Source organism: Hyla sarda, chromosome 6, assembly GCF_029499605.1.
Source record: "Hyla sarda isolate aHylSar1 chromosome 6, aHylSar1.hap1, whole genome shotgun sequence".
Taxonomy (NCBI): Eukaryota; Metazoa; Chordata; class Amphibia; order Anura; family Hylidae; genus Hyla; species Hyla sarda.
In genome coordinates, this window is record NC_079194.1 from 252,654,071 (window position 1) to 252,675,989 (window position 21,919).

General features: G+C 45.8%; 1 protein-coding gene across 1 annotated transcript in view; it reads left to right on the plus strand.

Annotated features, from left to right (window-relative positions):
* The window catches only part of LOC130276918 (uncharacterized), a 121,944-nt gene that overhangs the window by 18,204 nt on the left and 81,821 nt on the right, over positions 1–21,919 (plus strand). The window contains exon 2 of the mRNA XM_056526926.1: positions 15,152–15,293. The gene's annotated coding sequence lies outside the window, so the exon portion shown is untranslated. The remainder of the gene's footprint in view (positions 1–15,151; positions 15,294–21,919) is intronic.

A 21,919-nucleotide genomic window follows, 5' to 3' on the forward strand; every position in this document is an offset into this window, starting at 1 on the left:
TCCTGTAATAACCTTACTACTGAGGTCACATACTGATAACACACTGTAACACACCTCCTCCTGTAATAATCTTACTACTGAGGTCACATACTGATAACACACTGTAACAAACCTTCTCCTGTAATAACCTTACTACTGAGGTCACATACTGATAACACACTGTAACAAACCTCCTCCTCCTGTAATAACCTTACTACTGAGGTCACATACTGGTAACACACTGTAACAAACCTTCTCCTGTAATAACCTTACTACTGAGGTCATATACTGATAACACACTGTAACAAACCTCCTCCTGTAATAACCTTACTACTGAGGTCACATACTGATAACACACTGTAACAAACCTTCTCCTGTAATAACCTTACTACTGAGGTCACATACTGATAACACACTGTAACAAACCTCCTCCTGTAATAATCTTACTACTGAGGTCACATACTGATAACACACTGTAACAAACCTCCTCCTGTAATAACCTTACTACTGAGGTCACATACTGATAACACACTGTAACAAACCTTCTCCTGTAATAACCTTACTACTGAGGTCACATACTGATAACACTCCTAGGAGCAGAGATCTCCACACACAACAGCAGTGACCGCCTGACCAGGACCTGCTCTGTATCTGCTGGATTAGCGCTCTACAAACTGTGGACCTTCAGCTGTTGCCAAATTACAACTCCGTGCGTGTTCGGACCATTCTAGGAGTGGATGTTTTGCAACATCTGGAGGTCCACGGTGTAGAGCTCACTGTGCTAGATGCTGCAGGAGAAGGACCTGTGATGATGTCACCACAATCAGGTATATGGGGGCGGAGCTCAGCAGAATAGAAACGATTGTGGCTAATGGTCCAGTGAAGATGATCATATGACGTGACATGTGACAGCAGTAGGAGAGCGAGAAGAGTTGTTTTTCTCATTAAAGTTTAGTTAAATAAAAAACTGGAGTGAAGGTCACATGTTTCCTGTGTAGACTGGAGCTCCAGTCTGCAGCGTCTTGAAGCTTCCACTTTGTCGCTGAGGCGACGCCTGATGACGTCAGAGAAGTGGAAGTGGTTTTGAGAAGTCTGTGCATAGCAGTGTGCTGAGGTAACTGGCGGGATGATGGTGTGATGTGTTGTTATGTATGGCCGAGCAATATGTCCTCTTCTCTGTGTATTATAGAAGGAATAGGGCGCAGTACACACTGCTAGGAGGAAGTGCTGCGTTAGTATCGGGACATGTTCATATCGATACAGATACATATACTTTTATAGCGGAATGTGGCCCTCTGTACAGGGACACAGTGTTCTGCTTTACAGCCCGCTCCCTCTCACTCCAGCACTGCTACTAAGTTTCTCCACACATCAGTCCGCTAGCTGTTCCTAGACTACAACCCCCAGCATGTCCCCACTGTAAGGTTATGTGCTGAGAGTTATAGTCCTGGAACCATTAGTTGGTGGATGGTATAAGTGCGGCGCTGGCGGGTGGGAGAACGGCTGTGGAGCGCTCCTCTGGCTACATTCACACTACTGTTACACCCCATCAAACTTGTTTTTTTTTTTTTTAATAGTTTGATGGCTGTCATTTTGACTGGGGGCAACGGGCAATAACAGGTCCCGAAGGGCCCCATTATAGTCTATGGGGTCCATCAGGCACCGCCATTTTTCAGAGAAAATAGCGGTAGAAAAAGACTGTGCAAGCACTATTTTTTTTTTCTTCCTGGCAGTCCTGACGGCCGTCACATTTCCGGGTGATAACGGTAGTGTGAAAGGGGCCTAAGCGGTGTAGAAACTGTGTCCCCGTCCCCCTGAGAGAGCGTAGCGGGAACGGAGTGAGGCTGAGGGGGCTGTAAAGCAGAAAACTGTCCTTGTGTGGAGGGTCACATTCCGTTACAGGGACACAGTTTTCTTCATTACACCCATTCTTTTTCCAGTCATTAGTCTGGCGCTGTTTAGTGCCGGCGATTGCTTATTTCAAGCTGTCTGTATGGACTTGACGGATCCCAGTAGCCATGGCGACTGAGAATTTTATCCTGGCTCCTAGGTTTTTTTCAGCTAATTCTGACATGGGTGTAACCAAAGAGAGAAACACAGCTGCACATCCACCTACTTGCTTCTCAGCATAATTCCAAAGACTAACAGGTTGATCAAAAAGTACAAGCCCACTCGCCACATCAAGGCCACCTCTTTAGAGTGGGTCCCTAACATGACACTGGCGTAGCGCCCAGCAGCGACCACTGCCTCCGAGACCCCATGCCCAACGGGGGGAGCCGCCACAGAGAACCTCACCAGCATGAAGCCTACCATGTGCTCACTGCCAGAGGGCTGGGAGAATTGTAGGTGGAAACCCTTATGCAGTTTCCTGCTAATTAAAAACGCCTGGGCCAAATGGGTGGAGCGGAGTGCTGGCCATGGAGGGACGTTAGGGACCCACTGTAATTAGGTGGCCTTGACGTGGCGAGTGGGCTTGTACCTTTTGATCAAAATGTATACTAACTACCTGTTAGTTTTTGAATTTATGCTGAGAAGCAATTAGATCAAAATACAATATGTAGATGTGCGACCATGTCTGTTTTCTACTTGAATTAATTCTGACATGGCTTCACCTCTTCCGAGCTCATGACATACTTTTATGTCCTGGGTAGGATGTGAGAGTGATACCTGCCGGAAATGACGGACTCCATCATATAACTGTTTAAGTAAAAACATTATTATTTTAATATAAAAAATTCCCCCCACCCTAATAAAAATTCAAATCGCCCCCTTTTTCCTATCTTCTAAATATTTTTTTTTCTTTTTTAAAGTAAAACATATTTGGTATCTTGTGAAATTGTCCAAACTATTTAAGGAAATCTGTCACCAGTGTCCCCTGCACTAGCCTGTCAGTACGGACACTGACAACGGTACTCACCTTGTCCCGTTCTGTGGCGGGGATCTTCGGAAATCTCCCCTGTTAGCTTCGCTCGGGGCATGGAAAGAGCTTACTGACGTCACCGCTGCTGTTCTCTCACAGCAGGACCCAGCAGGGTGCAGCAGCAGTGATGTCACTAAGCTCCACCCATGCCCCAAGCCGGCTGCCGGGACTGGAGCTAATGGAGAAAATTACCGAAGATCCCCGCCACGGAACGGGACAAGGTGAGTACCGTTTTCATCAGTGTATCGACAGGTTAGTACTGGTGACAGATTTCCTTTATCACATTCCTGATCTCGCGCTGTGAAGTGTAAACACTAAAAAAATCTAAATGCCAAAACTTTAGATTTTTGCTCACATTCCAGAAATGTTTTTCTTAAAAAGTGATCAAAATGTCAATACGATGGCCCCAACATACGATAATTTCAACATGCGATGGCCTCTCAGAGGCCATCGCATGTTGAAGGCAGCATCAACATACGATGCTTTTGTATGTCGGGGCCATCGCATAAACGGCTATCCGGCAGCGCAGACTGCTTCAGCTGCCACCGGATAGCCGTTTACGGTGCCCCGTGTGGTCCGCTAACGATCACTTACCTGTCCTCGGGGCTCCGGCGCGTCCTCTTCGGGATCCTCTGCATCGTCAGTGTTTTCCATCGTCGTCATCACATCGCTGCGCACGCCATCCCGTCATCCAATAGGAGCGGCGTGCGTAGCGACGTGATGGCGGCGACAGAGAGCGAGGATGCCGGAAAAGCAGAGGCCTTGCCGGAGCGTCGGGGACACGTCAACAGCAATGGACAGCGACATCCCGGGCAGCGGTGACGGTTCGGAGCGGTGGGGACAGGTGAGTACAACTTCCTCTAACAGTGGTCTACAACCTGCGGACCTCCAGATGTTGCAAAACTACAACACCCAGCATGCCCGGACAGCCGTTGGCAAGTTTTGCAACATCTGGAGGTCCGCAGTTTTTAGACCACTGTCCTATACTTTACATTGCACGGATCCCTCAACATGCGATGGCTTCAACTAACGATGGTCCGTTTGGAACGGATTACCATCATATGTTGAGGGACCACTGTATATCAATATGCAAAATTGTTATTGGTAAAAAGGACATCTCCCAGTGCAAAAACTGAAAAATCCTGCTGGTCGTGCCACATGAGGGCTTGTTTTTGCGCTACCAAGAGCACTTTGTAAGAAAACCTTTTCATTTTACCGCAAAAAGTACGCTGCAATGAGAAAAATGCTGTTTTTGAGGGGGAAATTGGGAAAAACCTTGCAATTTGACAACATTTCAAGAGGTTTTGTTTTTAAACCATGCACTTTACGGTAAAGCTGACTGCATCTTTATTCTGTGTGTTAAAACAATTACAATACCCAATTCATATAGGTTTTATTTTACTACTTTTAAAAAATAATGATTAAAATCCCCCAATCCTGACCCCCTATAGCTTATTTCTTTTTTATACGGACCAGTACAGGGGTGTAAAAAATGGGAGCACAATCCATTTGTTCCTCATGACAATCCAATTGTCCTGATACACAAAATAATTTCAACCAAAATAATATGTTGTGTCAGGAGATCACCCCATACACCCTGAGCACCGCCGTACTTGGGGGTTGTCGGTTGGCTCTGATTGCCCGAAACAGGGCTATAGGTCTGACGGGGCAATAGGATTTCCACATCCCTGCTTTATGAGGGCTTCCTGTTTTTGTGCAGTGATTTGTAGTTATTATTGGTACCATTTTTGCTTTGATTGGACTTCTTAAATCTCTTATTTTTTTCCCCGGATATACGATATGAGCAAAAATGAACAATTCTTGTCTGGTATTTGTTTTTGTTTTTATGTCTACACCATTCATAAGTTTTATATCTTGTTAACAACAATTCTGCATGCAGCAATATGCCAAAAATGTTTGGTGTTTTGTAATTCTAAATGGAAAAAGGCATTTGAATAACATTTTTAATGTGTTTTTATTTATCCTACACTGAGACTATTAGTAAGCACAACATGATGTAAATATACTTAAATCAATGCATGTAATGTTGTAAGGATGGATGGAGGAGAGCACACTGGATAAATATCTATACAGCTATAAAAGGATATCTTAAAGGAGTAGTCCAGTGGTGATTAAGTGGTGAGCAACTTATCCCCTATCCTAAGGATAGGGGATAAGTTGCAGATCGCGGGGGGTTCGACCGCTGGGGCCCCCTGCGATCTCCTGTACGGAGCCCCGACAGCCCGCGGGAAGGGGGCGTGTCGACCTCCGCACGAAGCGGCGGCCGACACGTCCCCTCAATACAACTCTATGGCAGAGCCGAAGCGCTGCCTTCGGCAATCTCCGGCTCTGCCATTGAGATGTATTGAGGGGGCGTGTCGGCCGCCGCCTCGTGCGGGGGTCGACACCCGCTATCTCGGCGGAGAGCCGGGGCCCCGTACAGAGAGATCGCAGGGGGCCCCAGCGGTCGGACCCCCCGCGATCTCAAACTTATCCCCTATCCTTAGGATAGGGGATAAGTTTTTCACCACTGGACTACCCCTTTAATGGAGGTAGATGCAGGTCCAACGAGGTGGGTGAAACATGTGGGATGCATGCGATACAGAGGCAGTAACTAATACAGGCAGCAAGAAAACAATAGCATGCACTCACCGCAGAGATGTCTTTCCGTCCGGGCTTACAGGGTAGCAACTAGCTGGAACCGAAGCGCTCATATGAGCGCTTCGGTTGCCGCTAGTTGGTACCCTGTAAGCCCGGACATCCGGACGGAAAGACACATCTCTGTGGTGAGTGCATGCTATTGTTTTCTTGTTGCCTATACTTAAAGGGGTACTCCGGTGAAAACCTTTTTTCTTTTAAATCAACTGGTGCCAGAAAATTAATCATATTTGTAAATTAATTCTATTAAAAAATCTTAATCCTTCCTGTACTTATTAGCTGCTGAATACTACAGAGAAAATTATTTTCTTTTTGGAATGCTCTCTGATGACATCACGAACACACTGCTCTCTGCTGACGTTATTATAATAATAAGTCTTTATTTATTTATTGTTGTCCTTAGTGGGATTTGAACCCAAGGCCCCAGCACTGCAAGGCAGTAGTGCTAACCACTAAGCCACCATGCTGCCCTTAGCATACATCTGCTATGCACGGTTGCTAAAATGGACAGAGATGTCAGCAGCGAGCACTGTGCTCGTGATGTCATCAATGTTCCAAAAAGAAAGGAATTTTCTCTGTAGCATTCAGCAGCTAATAATTACTGGAAGGATTAAGATTTTTTAATAGAAGTAATTTACAAATATGTTTAACTTTCTGGCACCAGTTGATTTAACCCCTTAAGGACCAAGGGCGTACAGATACGCCCTTGGTCCTGCTCTCCTAATATAACGCGGGGTTACACAGTAACCCCGCGTCATATCACGGCGGGCCCGGCGTCATAGTGAAGCCGGGACCCGCCTCTAATAGCGCGCAGCGCCGATCGCGGTGCCACGCGCTATTAACCCTTTAGCCACGCGTTCAGAGCTGAGCCGCGCGGCTAAAAGCGAAACCGAAAGTGGCCGGCTAGCTCAGTCGGGCTGTTCGGGATAGCCGCGGCTAATCGCGGCATCCCGAACAGCTGACAGGACAGCGGGAGGGCCCCTACCTGCCTCCTCGCTGTCCGATCGCCGAATGACTGCTCAGTGCCTGAGATCCAGGCATGCGCAGTCATGCGGCAGAATCGTTGATCACTGGTTTCTTATGAGAAACCAGTAATCAATGATGAAGATCAGTGTGTGCAGTGTTATAGGTCCCTATGGGACCTATAACACTGCAAAAAAAAAGTGAATAAAGATCATTTCACTCCTCCCCTATTAAAAGTTTGAATCACCCCCCTTTTCCAATAAAAAAAACACAGTGTAATTAAAAAGAAAAATGAACATATATGGTATCACCGCGTGCGGAAATGTCCGAATTATAAAAATATATCATTAATTAAACCGCTCGGTCAATGGCGTGCGCGCAAAAAAATTCCAAAGTCCAAAATAGTACATTTTTGGTCACTTTTTATATAATTTAAGTCCTATCAATAAGTCCTATCAATGCAATAATGGTACCGTTAAAAACTTCAGATCACGGCGCAAAAAATGAGCCCTCATACCGCCCCATACACAGAAAAATAAAAAAGTTATAGGGGTCAGAATATGACAATTTTAAACGTATTAATTTTCCTGCATGTAGTTATGATTTTTTCCAGAAGTCCAACAAAATCAAACCTATATAAGTAGGGTATCATTTTAATCGTATGGACCTACAGAATAAAGATAAGGTGTCATTTTTATCGAAAAATGTACTACGTAGAAACAGAAGCCCCCAAAAGTTACAAAACTGCGTTTTTTTTTTTCAATTTTGTCGCACAATGATTTTTTTTCCGTTTCACCATAGATTTTTGGGCAAAATGACTGTCATTACAAAGTAGAATTGGTGGCGCAAAAAATAAGCCATCATATGGATTTTTAGGTGCAAAATTGAAAGAGTTATGATTTTTTAAAGGCAAGGAGCAAAAAATGAAAATGCAAAAACGGAAAACCCCCCGGTCCTTAAGGGGTTAAAAGAAAAAAGGTTTTCACCGGAGTACACCTTTAAATTAATGTTAATGTATTCCCCTAAGTTTAAAGCCTAATTAGGTAGCATTTGTGAGAGGGGCGGAAGTATCCACCCCCTGCACATCCAGGCGGGTCATAAGGGGTTGTGGGTGGGGGCAGGGGTATATAACGCCCCTGCCTCCTATCGGAGGGGCGTTCGTGACGTTTTGCGGAGGCAGGAAGTGGTTCTGCGGCGGGCATTTGGAGAAACAGGAAGTAGGGCTGCTCCACGTGGGAATGGGGTCGTTCAAGGGGTAAGAGCCGGTCTCCGGCATTCAGATATGCAGCCAGGGGCTGCAGTGTTACGGGCCGGGGACGCATCTGGTGCCATTCCCATTAGTTACGGCGCCCAGCGGTTACAGTGCCTACCCCTGGTATCGCGGTCCTGGCCTCTGGCGCAGCCCGACAGCTACCTCAGTGCCAGATTCTGGGCTGCACTTTACCCGTGATGGCACAAAGTGAAGGACTAGTTGCTGTATCCAGGGGGGAGCGAAGAAGCTGGGGGTCGTAGCACTGAGACTACTAGTCTCTCTTCCGATATGGACAACGGGTAATGGCAGGTATGATGAGGATCTAGGGTGGGGGTGTTGGGCAAGACCGCAGCGAGGTCCTGCGGGCAGCAGGTAAAAGTGCAGGCGCTGAGAGTGTGATCCTTACCCGTACCTCATTAAGCATGGTCAAAGACTTTCTCACTTGTCATTAAGTTATTACAGTACAGTATTCATCTCTTACTAATGTCAAATGCCAGGCTTTCATAATTATGCCATCAATGTTATTACATACACCAGTACTGACGGGTGCTCAGCAGCACTTGGATTCATGGTTACTTCCGGCAGCATACTATCAGTATGCTGGTAGCATTGTTCACTTATAGCTATGCTTTACATTCGCTAACGGTACATACGCCATACCATTTACACTGTATATTGTCTAGTAGCGGTATACTATACACAACTTGTACCATTCATACGATTCATGCACTTGTATCATTTATACGGTAAATACACTAGTAATTATGATACCGTACATACACTAGTAGTGGTAATTCGGTACGGAAGCATGTTACACTTACTCTGTGTATACGCTAAGCAGTTAGACTGTACATATGCTAGTCGTTTTCACACTGTACATACGCTAGTAGGTATTATACTGTGCATATGCTAGTCGTTTTATACTATACATACACTAGTGTAGTTATACGGTACATATTCTAGTTGTTTTTATACTGTACATACGCTACTAGTTATACTGTACATATGCTAGATGTTTATTATATGGTACTTACGCTAGTAGTTCGGTGTACTGTACATATGCTAGTCGTGTGTTATAAGGTACATACGCTAGTAGTTATACGGTACATATGCTAGTAGTTTCTTTATACTGTACATATGCTAGTAGTTGTTATACGGTAAATAGCTTGTTCCTTTACAGTTTAAATAAGCTAATAAGTGTTTCAGTACGTATGCTAGTAGTTGTTATAATGCACACACGCTTGTAGTTACAATGGGCATATGTTAGCAGTTGTGGTACTGTACACACGCTAGTAGTTGTTGGACGGTTCGTACAGTATGCTGTATGTACTCACTAGTAGTCATCATACTGTACTTACACTAGTAGTAGTTATACGGTACAGAAGCATGTTCCATTCACTCTGGACGTACGTTAGTAGTTGTTACACGGTACATACACTAGTAGTAGTTATACTGTACATACGCCAGTGGTTATACTGTACATACGCCAGTGGTTATACTGTACATACGCCAGTGGTTATACTGTACATACGCCAGTGGTTATACTGTACATACGCCAGTGGTTATACTGTACATACGCCAGTGGTTATACGGTACATACGCCAGTGGTTATACGGTACATACGCCAGTGGTTATACGGTACATACGCCAGTGGTTATACGGTACATACGCCAGTGGTTATACGGTACATACGCCAGTGGTTATACGGTACATACGCCAGTGGTTATACGGTACATACGACGGTAGTTATACGGTAAACAAGCTTGTTCCATTTACACTGCATAAGATGATAGTTGGGTTACTGTATGTACGCCAGTAGACGGTTAAAATGCACATATGCTAGCACTTATTATGTGCATATGTTAGTAGTTGTTATAAGGTACACAGGCTAGTAGTTATACGATACACAAGCTAGTAGTTGTTGTTCTGTACACACATTGGTTTAGGTTGTAATGGTACGATACATATGTCAGTATCATTTGTACGATACATAGGCTTATAACATTGGTTCGATACATACGTTGTACTTGTTGGTAGTATACATACGCGGTTAACTACAATGGACATTTGCTAATAGTGGTACATATCCTGGTGGGGGTCCTACTGCATTTACACCTGTAGTTCTGGGCACACGATTCTATCAATTACACGATTCAGAAAATTGTATCATTCATACTGTACATATGTCGGTAGTTGCATACTCCACATCTAATTTGTACAATTTTTTGATTCATAAGTGTGTACATTCATACAGTACACACGTTGTAGTTGTCATACCGTACAGTAGCTAGCACTTATTCTTTACTTTAGCTTTCACAGCTTTTGTAGCTTGTACAGCTTTTACAGTGCATACTTTAGTAGTCATATTGTACATACGCTAGTATATTCACTTTAAGGTTATATGAGTGATACATGGATACCATTTATACAGTACAGTCATTGGTAGTTGTCATACGGTATGGTTTATACGAGGCATATGTTGGTACTATGTATACAGTACAGATGGTAGTAGATATCATGCTGTTCATATGGTAAGAGGCGTAACACTATACATTCGATTGTACCATTTATGATTTGTACCATATATGCGTTAACAGTTGGCTTACTGTACATCCGCACTGCACATACGTTCGTACCATTTCATATGATACTTACACCCATACCATCAAGACTATACACTCGTAGCTTTACTGTACATATGCTCATAGCTTTTACTGTACATATGCTCGTAGCTTGTACAGTATGTGCTCCAAGTTTCTGTACATATGCTCGTAGCTTTACACTGTTCATGCTCGTATCATGGCATATTTTCCTACATTCGTAGTTTATACGGTACACACGTTTGTAGCTTGCAGTTTGTAGTGTACAGGTACTCATAACATGGATATTGTGTATACATAGCATTGACAGCACACAGGGCACCATGTAGGTCATTGTCACGGATATTGCACAACAATGACACTGACAAACAGGTGGTCATTTTTCACACATTAAGCCTACCGAGCACGCAGGGGGTTGTACCACAGAGGTTATTGTGGTTGTTACATTTTCCAAGCAGCAACATTTTCTCACATAGATTGTTACCCGTCCACAACACATAGGTGGTTGTATACCCATTATGCCTGCCACGTCTGCAGGGGGAGGCACCACGCAGATTATTGTTACTGACACGCCTTCAGAGCAATAACACCACAACACATAGGTGGTTGTTTACCCGTTATGCCTGCCACGTCTGCAGGGGGGACACCACACAGGTTATTGCTAGTGACACATCTTCAGAGCAATAACGTTTCGACATAGGTAGTGATTTACCCATTATGCCTGTCACATCTGCAAGGGGGGACATCACATAGGTTATTGTTACTGACACGTCTTCAGAGCAATAACTTTTCGTCACATAGGAGGTTGTTACCAGTCATGCCTGCCACGTCTGCAGGGTAAGGCTCACGCAGGTCTCCATCACTGACACAGCCTCAAAGCAATAGACCACGGCACACAGGCGGTCGTTTATTCCGGGTGCCTACCATATTGACAAGGGAAGGTAGCACCCAGGTTCTGGTTACTGTCATTTTGCACAGCAATAGCAACTTATCACATACTTGGGGTTACCAATCATGCCTGCCACATCGGCCGGGGGATACAGGTTTGTTACTGACATGTTTCCACAGCTAGCATCCGTCACACGGACGACGTCCACCTCTTAGGGCCTGCCTCGTTGGCACTATCACATGCACAATGGTCCAGCTTGAGAGCACGATGGCTCGTGCCTGGAGCGGTAGGATCTGCAGGTGCATTGGGTGGGCAAACTACAGACATGATGGCAAAGGGTGGGTCACTGGCAGTGGGACACCACTCCTGAGGCTAGTGGAGTTAGAAATGGGACAGTTGTGTTAGTCTTAGTTTTCAGGTAAGGTGTTTCGGATATCGTTTTGATCTACAGGCAATATGTAGCCACAAGGCTGTCACCGCCAAGGTCAGTCCGGTAGCGGTGGTTGTGCCTTATCTTGCTAACGGTTTCTATTTTTGCCACTCAATAGCAGGAACATGGTGAGCTTCATCAGGCCTGATAGGTCTATAGTGTTTCACTCCCACCCTGATATTAGTCAAGCATGCTATACATGGCAGATATCAGCTTGAATGTTAGCCTGAACCTGGTCAAGGGTCACTCAGGTTTCTGTTAGAGTAGGCTTGACAACCACAGCTCTACAGCTTCAAAGGCATCGATTCCTAGGCCAGTCAGTTCCGCCGTCACTTAACTTCTGTCTTAATGTCAGAGCTATATCTTTGATTTTGTGCTAAGGTAGGGGCATCGGTTTAATGATTTATAACATTTATTTCCCTACCAGATTGTCTTTTTGCCCACAAAAGGCGTGGCCTCCGTCGCGGTCATTGGGCACAATTCAGACCGATATGTTAAGTTTATTGATTTATATATAATAAATAAGTATATACCATGGTAATCACTAGTACGAATGTGTAGCCCCTATCACAAGTTTAAAGCCTAATTAGGCTGCATTTGTGAGAGGGGCGAAAGTATCCACCCCCTGCACATCCAGGTGGGACATAAGGGGTTGTGGGTGGGGGCAGGGGTATATAACGCCCCTGCCTCCTATCGGAGGGGCGTTCGTGACGATTTGCGGACCCCTCCCAAATGTGTGTTGCAATCAAGTCACGGATTGTGATATTTTAGTTTGGTTCCTAGGAAAATGATGCGATTACCTGCTCAGGCAGTTCCTGTGGCAGCTCCGGTGGAGGCTCTGCTTTCCATGTCCCAGCTGACGTACAGCGGCCCCAGCTGCATATGTCAGACTGTTGCTCCTCCCAGCAGCCACTTCCTCCCAGTGCTCTATGGTGCAGCACAACCGTGTGGGAGGGAGTAACAGCGAGGAGTGTGCAAACCAGGTATGTGAAATGGGGAGGAGGAATTAAGTTTGTTCCTCCCCATTTCACATCCAAACAATTAACATGACATGAAGGGGATTGGTCTATGTGACGGGAAGGGCTAACTTTCAAATAGCCTTTCTCCCTCATGTAGCCAGTTGCCCTCATGTAAGAGGGCCATTTTAATACTAGTTTTCTTAGAATTTTTTGAAAGTAGTAAAATAAAACAAAAACCTATATAAATTGTGCATAGTTGTTATTGTATGCACTAGGGATCGACCGATTATTGGTTCGGCCGATAATCACGATTTTGGGCATTATCGGTATCGGCAATTACCTTGCCAATAATTCCGCAGACCACCCCCCCCCGTACCGCACCGCGACCGACCCGCCGCACTGCGTCGCACCCCCCATCGCACCGCCCCGGCCCCATTGCCTCCCCCATCCCCGGTTTTATAATTACCTGTTCCCGGGGCCCACGCTACTTATGGCTCCTGCTGCGTCCTGCGTTACGCTGTGTGCAATGACCAGTGACGTGCGCGACGTGATGTCACCGTCAGTGCGCACAGTGACATCTCAGGAGGACGCCACCGGAGCCAGATATAGAGTGGACCCCGGGAACAGGTAATTATAAAACCGGCGATGGGGGAGGCAATGGGGCCGGGGCGGTGCGGTGGGGGGTGCGACGCGGTGCAGCGGTGGGGAGGAGCGGTGGCGGTGATAGGACTCAGGACCCCCGGACTGTTGGGGCTCTGGTCATTGCGGGATTTACAGGGTACCTCAGCGGCGTAAGTCCTCTTCCGAGAGGCCACTGCCGAAGCATGGTGCAGCCTTTCCCTACTTATGCAACGCGCACGTCTCCCGGCTCCTCTCGCTCCCTCCGGCAGGCTTTCGGGTTAGGTTTACCCAGGTTATACAGTGCAGGCCCTGTCCTCTCTGCAGGCTACGCTGCGGGTGGCTCCTGGGGGGGGGGAGGGGGCAGAGCGTAGGGATGCGCGAGTGCACATTCAAGCAGATCGTGATCAGAAGGAGGAAGTGGTGGTCCGGCATATGAGAAAACCATAGAGAGGGGAGGTCACCTGACTTCTGGATGGGGTGCCCAGCCAGTCCAAAGATCTCTCCAGGCCTAGAAGGTAAAGCTCCAGTCTGAGGACTCATGGGGCCTGTATCCCTTGCTGAGAGCATGGAACCTGCCATGGTGGTGGAGAAGGTACCTAATGGTGGTGTAAGGGGACTATGTCCCAAAAAATCTGGTTCTTTTTTTATTCTTAGGCTAAGGAAGTTCCTAAAAAAGCGAAATGCAAGAGCATGGAGTGTGTGTTGTGCAGGAGGAAATTGGACACAGCTTATGTGTGTCTAAAACATTGTAGAAGATGTTTCCCCAGCCTTTACTAATTATGCAGGATGTGGTTAGAGAGGAAATTAGAGCGTGCATGTCAGCCTGGTCTTCTCAGCAGACCTGTACAAGTAAAAAAAGATAGAACTGGAACATTTGTCTTTGGTGGTGTCCCCTGATTAGGCAGAATACTTTGATATGGAGGAAGGGGATTCTTGCCCCTAGAAAGTGTGCTATTTTCCCAGTTCATGAGGCTCTAGCTTCCATTATCAAGAACGAATGGCATAAACCTGAGAAAAAATTTTGCAGTGGTGCCAGCCTCTATTAAATGCAAATATCCTTTTCAAGGAGAGGATTGTGGTAATTGGGACAGGGCTCCTAGAAGTGACCCACCAGTGGCTAAAGTTATTAGGAAAGCAGCACTTCTTTTTGAAGATACCGGTTCTTTAAAAGAGCCCATGGACAGAAAGGCAGACAGGTTCTTGAGGAAAACTCGGGAGACTGCTGCCGGTTCTTTCACACTTGTTGTTGCCACCACTTCAGTGACCAGATCCCTTAGAGTGTGGCTTGACCAGTTGGGGGTGCAGATAAAGAATGGTACCCCTAGAGAACAACTGTTTACATCCTTCCCTACCCTGGCAGCTGCTCCAAACTTTATATGATGCTTCTGCAGATACTCTAAAGCTTTCAGCTAGAGCCTTGGCTTTCTCAAATTTGGGTAGACGGGCACCCTGGCTGAGTGAAAAGGGGGGGGGGGTTGTATCCTCTAAATTCAAGCTATGTCCCTTACCGTGTGAGGGTAGCTATCTGTTTGGAAAAGAATTAGAACAGGTCCTAGAAAAGGCCTTGGATTAGAAGAGTTTTCCTGCTATCCCTTCCTTTCCCTTTCTGAATAAGAAGTTCTTTCAGGGGAGGGGGATTTTTGTAGAGTTTCCTTTTAAATCTAGAGATTGGAGGGGCCAGAAGAGAGGCAGGGAATTTGTTTTCACCACCCCTGATACAGTCAAGAAGTCTAGTCAGCAATGACAGGAGGTTCCTTGTGGGAAGCAGGTTGACCCATTATTTTCCACCTACAGTGGTAAAAAAAAAATTCTGCAAGCCCCTGGGTACTGAATTAAATAAAGAAAGGTTTAAAAATGTTCTCTTGTTTTCCGACTTCCAGATTTGTAATCACAGCCCTTCGGTCTTTTCCAGAGAAGCAAGCTGCCCTCGAGAAGAAAGTGTTTTCTCTTTTAGAGAAGAAGGTTCTGGCACGGGTTCCGGTGCAGGAAAAGGGACAGGGGTTTTACTCGACCCTGTTTTTGGTAAGGAAACCAAACGGCTCTTTTCTTACAATTATCAATTTTAACCTACCTAATCATTCCCTAAAATACGAGAAGTTTGTATGGAAAAGATTTTTTCTGGGTTCGTCCCTTCTTTCCAGTGTGGGGAACCTCACCTGGAAAGTGCTGGCCTGGGACAACCCTGGCACCTATAACTTCAGTTCCTTCAGAACTCCGGCCTGCTCTTTCCCGGTCGCCAAAGATCAGGGCCTTTTAGGACTTCTTGGAACTGGACAAATGTCCCTGTGTTGCCAGCATTCTGGTACAGTACAAAAGAGTTGTACTAAGTAGACCGCAACTTTTTTGTACCATATCCGTGTTTTCCGCATGGCCATGTATGGCTTGAGGACTTGATCAGAAAGATCAACTCCCCCCCCATATACCGATTGTAGTCCAGAATACAATCAGGCTTGAGGACCAGTGTTGTGGTACCTCACACAGGGACAGGTGAGCTGCCGTTACCATGAATTGTGGTCAGCATAAGGACATCCCTCTTATCCTTATACCTGACCAGCAACAGGTATTCATGGGTAAGGGTGCAGGACTCACCCTTGGGCATAGGTGTCTGCAGAAAATTTAGAGGGAGGCCTTTGGTTCTTCCGCACGGTCCCACTAGCGGACATGGATCTGGCGGCAAGGGATGTGAACAGAGGGATGCTGGTATAAAAGTTGTCCACGTACACATGGTAACCCTTATACAGAAATGGGTGCACAAGGTCCCAAACACAGTGCTCTCTGCTGACATCACGAGCACAGTGCTCTCTGCTGACATCTCTGTCCATTTTAGGAATTGTCCAGAGCAGCATGTTTGCTATGGGGATTTTCTCCTACTCTGGACAGTTCTTAAAATGGACAGAGATGTCAGCAGAGAGCACTGTGCTCGCGATGTCAGCAGAGAGCACTGTGCTCGCGATGTCAGCAGAGAGCTGTGTGTTCCAAAAAGAAAATAATTTCCTCTGCAGTATTGAGCAGCTAATAAGTACTGGAAGGATTAAGATTTTTTAATAGAAGTAATTTACAAATCTGTGTCTTTCTGGCACCAGTTGATTAAAAAAAAAAAAAAAAAAGTTTTCCACCTGAGTAACCCTGTAATACTTGATTAAGAACTGGCGAATAGGAGCTGGTGCCATCCTTATAGGCCAATTAGTTCCCGCAAATTAGTTTCCTGTCCTGCGGATGAGGTGGCAGTCTCTCCATGGGTGCTGTCGTGGGCTTAACGAAAATCAATTACTGGTAAGAGTAATTTATGTTATCCCCTAATCACAGGATGGGGCCCCCCTGCGATCTCCAGGTTGGGTCCCCGGCTGTACTTTCTTTTCAGTGCTCCCATACAAATAAATGGAGCATGTGCCTGCAGCAGCATGCGCTCCTCATTGAGGTGATTGCAGGGGTTTCGACTGCTGGGATCATCTACATATTGACTCCTTTAGATAGGGGATAAGTTAATTTTCGCCAGAGATCTCTTTTAAGGGGAGTCCCAGTGGTCTATGTGCAATCTGAAATGTGTCCACAGGATAGGGGATAAGTATTTTAAGCGTAATCAGTCAACTGTATTTGGTGCTAAGAGCTACAGAAATGTTAGTTGGATAAATTTTAGTTTTAAAATTGAACATTATCTTTCCTGGAGCCAAACATATAAAATCACCTTTTTATTTTTAAGCCAAGTCAAGGAGGCGGTGCCAAGCTTCTCAAGTACCACAGCCTGGCATTCCTCCTTGCTCACCTTTGGTTCCCAGACACTTCTTGACCGATGTACAGGGCTCCTTACGTCAGTCAAGGAGGGACTGAGAGATAAGGGAAAGCAAGGAACATGCCAGTCTGTGGTACCTGAGCATGGACTCTGCCTCCTTGAGAAATAAAAACGTTATTTTACATGTTTGGCAAGCACTATCAGCGCCAGGCAAGGCTAGAGATGTATAATTTCCAGAAATGTCAAAGCCATGAAAAAAAAGTTTTTTCTTCTTCTGTAAAGAAGGCGGGTTTACAGTGAGTTTCCTGCTTCAAGTTTGAGCTGCGGAAAATTTTCCGCCGCAGCGCAAACTCCTAGCGGGAAACTCGCCGTAAACCCCTGCTAGTGCGAATGTACCCTAAAAACACTACACTAACATAATAAAGGGTAAAACACTACATATACACCCCCTTACACTGTACCCCCCCCCCCCCCCAATAAAAATGAAAACGTATCGTACGGCAGTGTTTCCGAAATGGAGTCTCCAGCTGTTGCAAAACAACAACTCCCAGCATTTACGGGCAGCCACTGACTGTCCAGGCATGCTGGGAGTTTAGCAACAGCTGGAGGCACCCTGTTTGGGAATCACTGGCGTAGAATACCCCTATGTCCACCCCTATGCAATCCCTAATTTAGTCCTCAAATGCGCATGGCGCTCTCTCACTTCGGAGCCCTGTTGTATTTCAAGGAAACAGTTTAGGGCCACATATGGGGTATTTCCATACTCGGGAGCAGTTGCACTACAAATTTTGGGGGGCTTTTTCTCCTTTTACCCCCTTATGAAAAGGAAAAGTTAGGGCCTACACCAGCATGTTAGTGTAAATTTTTTTTTACACTAACATGCTGGTGTTGCCCCATACTTTTTATTAGTACAGAAATACCCCATATGTGAGCGTAAAATGCTCTGTGGATGCACAACAGGGCTCAGGAGTGAGAGTGCACTATGTACATTTGAGGCCTAAATTGGGGATTTGCACAAGGGTGGCTGATTTTACAGCGGTTCTGACATAAAAGCTGTAAAAATTTGTAACCCCATTCCTTCTGAGTAAGAACATACCCTATATGTGGATGTAAAGTGCTCTGCGGGTGCACTACAATGCTCAGAAGAGAAGGAGCGCCATTGGGATTTTGGAGAGAAAATTTGTCCGGAATTGAAGGCCACGTGTGTTTACAAAGCCCCCATAGTGCCAGAACATTGGGGCCCCCCCCCAATGTTCTGGCACTATGGGGGCTTTGTAAACACACGTGGCCTTCAATTCCAATGTGACCCCATTTTGGAAACTACACCCCTCATGGAATGTAATAAGGGGTGCAGTGAGCATTTATGCCCCACAGGTGTCTGACAGATTTTTGGTCCGTGAAAATGAGAAAAATTATTTTTCACTTGCACAGCCCACTGTTCCAAAGATCTGTCAAACGCCAGTGGGGTGTAAATGCTCACTGCCCCCCCTATTACATTCCGTGAGGGGTGTAGTTTACAAAATGGGGTCACATGTGGGGGGGTCCACTGCTTTAGTGAGATCATAACATGGTGACTAGACTATTAAAAACAGTAGTCTTGTATGTTCTTTTGGAATTGTATATAAAATAGTGCTCAGTCAGGTGGTAAATAAAAACAAACATATACTTACCGTATATACTCGAGTATAAGCCGAGTTTTTCAGCACGATTTTTCGTGCTGAAAACACCCCCCTCGGCTTATACTCGAGTGAACTCCCCCACCCGCAGTGGTCTTCAACCTGCGGACCTCCAGAGGTTTCAAAACTACAACTCCCAGCAAGCCCGGACAGCCGATGGCTGCCCGGGCTTGCTGGGAGTTGTAGTTTTGAAACCTCCGGAGGTCCGCAGGTTGAAGACCACTGCGGCCTTCAACATCATCCAGCCCCCTCTCACCCCCTTTAGTTCTGAGTACTCACCTCCGCTCGGCGCTGGTCCGGTCCTGCAGGACTGTCCGGTGAGGAGGTGGTCCGGTGGGATAGTGTTCCGGGCTGCTATCTTCACCGGGGAGGCCTCTTCTAAGCGCTTCGGGCCCGGCCTCAGAATAGTCACGTTGCCGTGACAACGACGCAGAGGTGCGTTCATTGCCAACGTACTTCTGCGTCATTGTCAAGGCAACGCCTCTATTCCGGGCCGGAAGCGCGGAGAAGAGGCGCCCCCGGTGAAGATAGCAGCCCGGACCACCTCCTCACCGGACCACCTCCTCACCGGACAGCCCTGCAGGACCGGACCAGCGCCGAGCGGAGGTGAGTACTCAGAACTAAAGGGGGTGAGAGGGGGGCTGGATGATGTTGAAGGCCGCAGTGGTCTTCAACCTGCGGACCTCCGGAGGTTTCAAAACTACAACTCCCAGCAAGCCCGGACAGCCGATGGCTGCCCGGGCTTGCTGGGAGTTGTAGTTTTGAAACCTCTGGAGGTCCGCAGGTTGAAGACCACTGAGGGCGAATGATGAGAAGAGGATGATGAAGGGGGGGGGTGTGGGGATGATGAAGGGGGGTGGGGATGATGAAGGGGGGGGTGTGGGATGATTACAAGGGGATGATGAAGGGGGGATGTGTGGGATGATAAGGGGATGATGAAGGGGGGATGTGTGGGATGATAAGGGGATGATGAAGGGGGGATGTGCGGGATGATAAGGGGATGATGAAGGGGGGATGTGTGGGATGATGACAAGGGGATGATGAAGGGGGGATGTGTGGGATGATAAGGGGATGATGAAGGGGGGATGTGTGGGATGATGACAAGGGGATGATGATGAGGATGTTAATGACGGGTCTGGATGATGACAGGGGGGGATGAGGTATTTCCCACCCTAGGCTTATACTCGAGTCAATAACTTTTCCTGGGATTTTGGGTTGAAATTAGGGGTCTCGGCTTATACTCGGGTCGGCTTATACTCGAGTATATACGGTACCTTCTTTGGTCTTTTGCCACCACTATTCTCGTGGAGTCCTGGTCTCGTTGTGCAGGACTTCTGGGATTGGGGTCAGCATGAAAACTTCGTCCAATCAGTGGCAAAGGTGGGACATCATTGCAGCGACTGATTGGCTGAGCGGATAAGATGTTGTTCTAAGAAATGTGAGAATCCTTGCAATGGATTCAAATATATATATATATATATTTATTTATTTATATATTCGAATCTATTGCATGGAATCTCACACACATATGTATGTGTAGATAGATATACAGCAACAGAAGAATGCAGCAGCACACTGCCAGCACAAAGATATAGATGAAACATGAATATGCAGTTAAAACATGGAGAGCTATACAGCTATGGTGTAATAGATGCAAATGTGAAACTATGAAATAGTGAGGCACTTATCTCGCAAATTTGTCTCCGCCGGCGGTCAAATAGCTTGGACCGTCCCACCGCGATAAGGTGGCCTCATTGGGACGGACCCTACACTGTGAATATGCCTCTGTGTGAACAGTTCAGTAAGCATGGCAGGGTCTGGAACATCCAAGACACCTTATATACACACCTGATAGAGGTGGGTGGGGTGCAAGGCCAACATGGAGGTAGCCACTCCCCCATATGTGCAATACAGACAAAGAATAAGTCAGCCAGCACTTTAGTTGATACCAAACTATTATATGGACCTGGCCTACAGGTGCACGCTACTAGGCTTGATATACAGCAACAGAAGAATGCAGCAGCACAGTGCCAGCACAAAGATATAGATGAAACATGAATATGCAGTTAAAACATGGAGAGCTATACAGCTATGGTGTATACACCATAGCTGTATAGCTCTCCATGTTTAGCTCTCCATGTTTTAACTGCATATTCATGTTTCATCTATATCTTTGTGCTGGCAGTGTGCTGCTGCATTCTTCTGTTGCTGTATATCTAGCCTAGTAGGGTGCACCTGTAGGCCAGGTCCATATAATAGTTTGGTATCAACTAAAGTGCTGGCTGACTTATTCTTTGTCTGTGTAGATAGATAGAGAGAGAGAGAGAGAGTACCACTATACAAAAAAGAAACCCTACTACTCGGACAACCCCTTTAAACAAGATCAATTTCATGTGGGTTTAAAATTTTTATAATCCTCACCATTATTTACGTAACATTTACAAGTAATGTTTAAAAAAATATATATTTTCACTGATTTACAACGTATTGCATTTTAGCATATCATTGTAAAGGTTTACCTCCAAAATTTATTCTTGTTTTTTAAATTTATTTTAGGAATTACATTATGCCATCCTGTGTTATGTGTCGTTGCTCTTCCACATGGAAGAAGCGTGATCCTTCTATAATTCTTCATGTTTTTCCAAAAGAGCCTGAAAAAATAAAGCTTTGGCTGCAACAGACAGATCTAAATGACACCGACATTGAAACAATGGTAGAGAAAATATCTTTAGGAAAAGTATATGACGTATATAGGATGTGTTCCTTACATTTTACACATGACAGTTATAACTATGATGGTTATCGGAGGATTTTAAAAAAGGATGCCATTCCTACTATTTTTAAAAGAAAAAGAAAAAGACCATCTGCAGTTTCATCAAAATCTTCAGTATCTACAAATATTCCATCAGTGTCAGAACCCTCAAGCTCTTCTAGTGAGCAACATATTACAACTACTCTACCTACTGATGGCCAGAAGCCATCTTTCCCTGGCTTAGTTCACAAACCTCAGGATGGGTTTATGGTTATTCAACCAAAGACTTCTTCACAACCCACCATTCAGCAAATTACTTTAGTTCCTTTGGTTCCTCAGCGTGTTTTTCTTCAAGCAGGCACTATAAGTCAAAAATCCAATACAATTGTTGTGGACAGATCAACTACTTTAACCACTTCTTCTGAGGCCATGCAAAAGCATGCTGTCTTGCCTGGTGTAAGTCAGCAGTCATCTGTATTGAGACCACCTT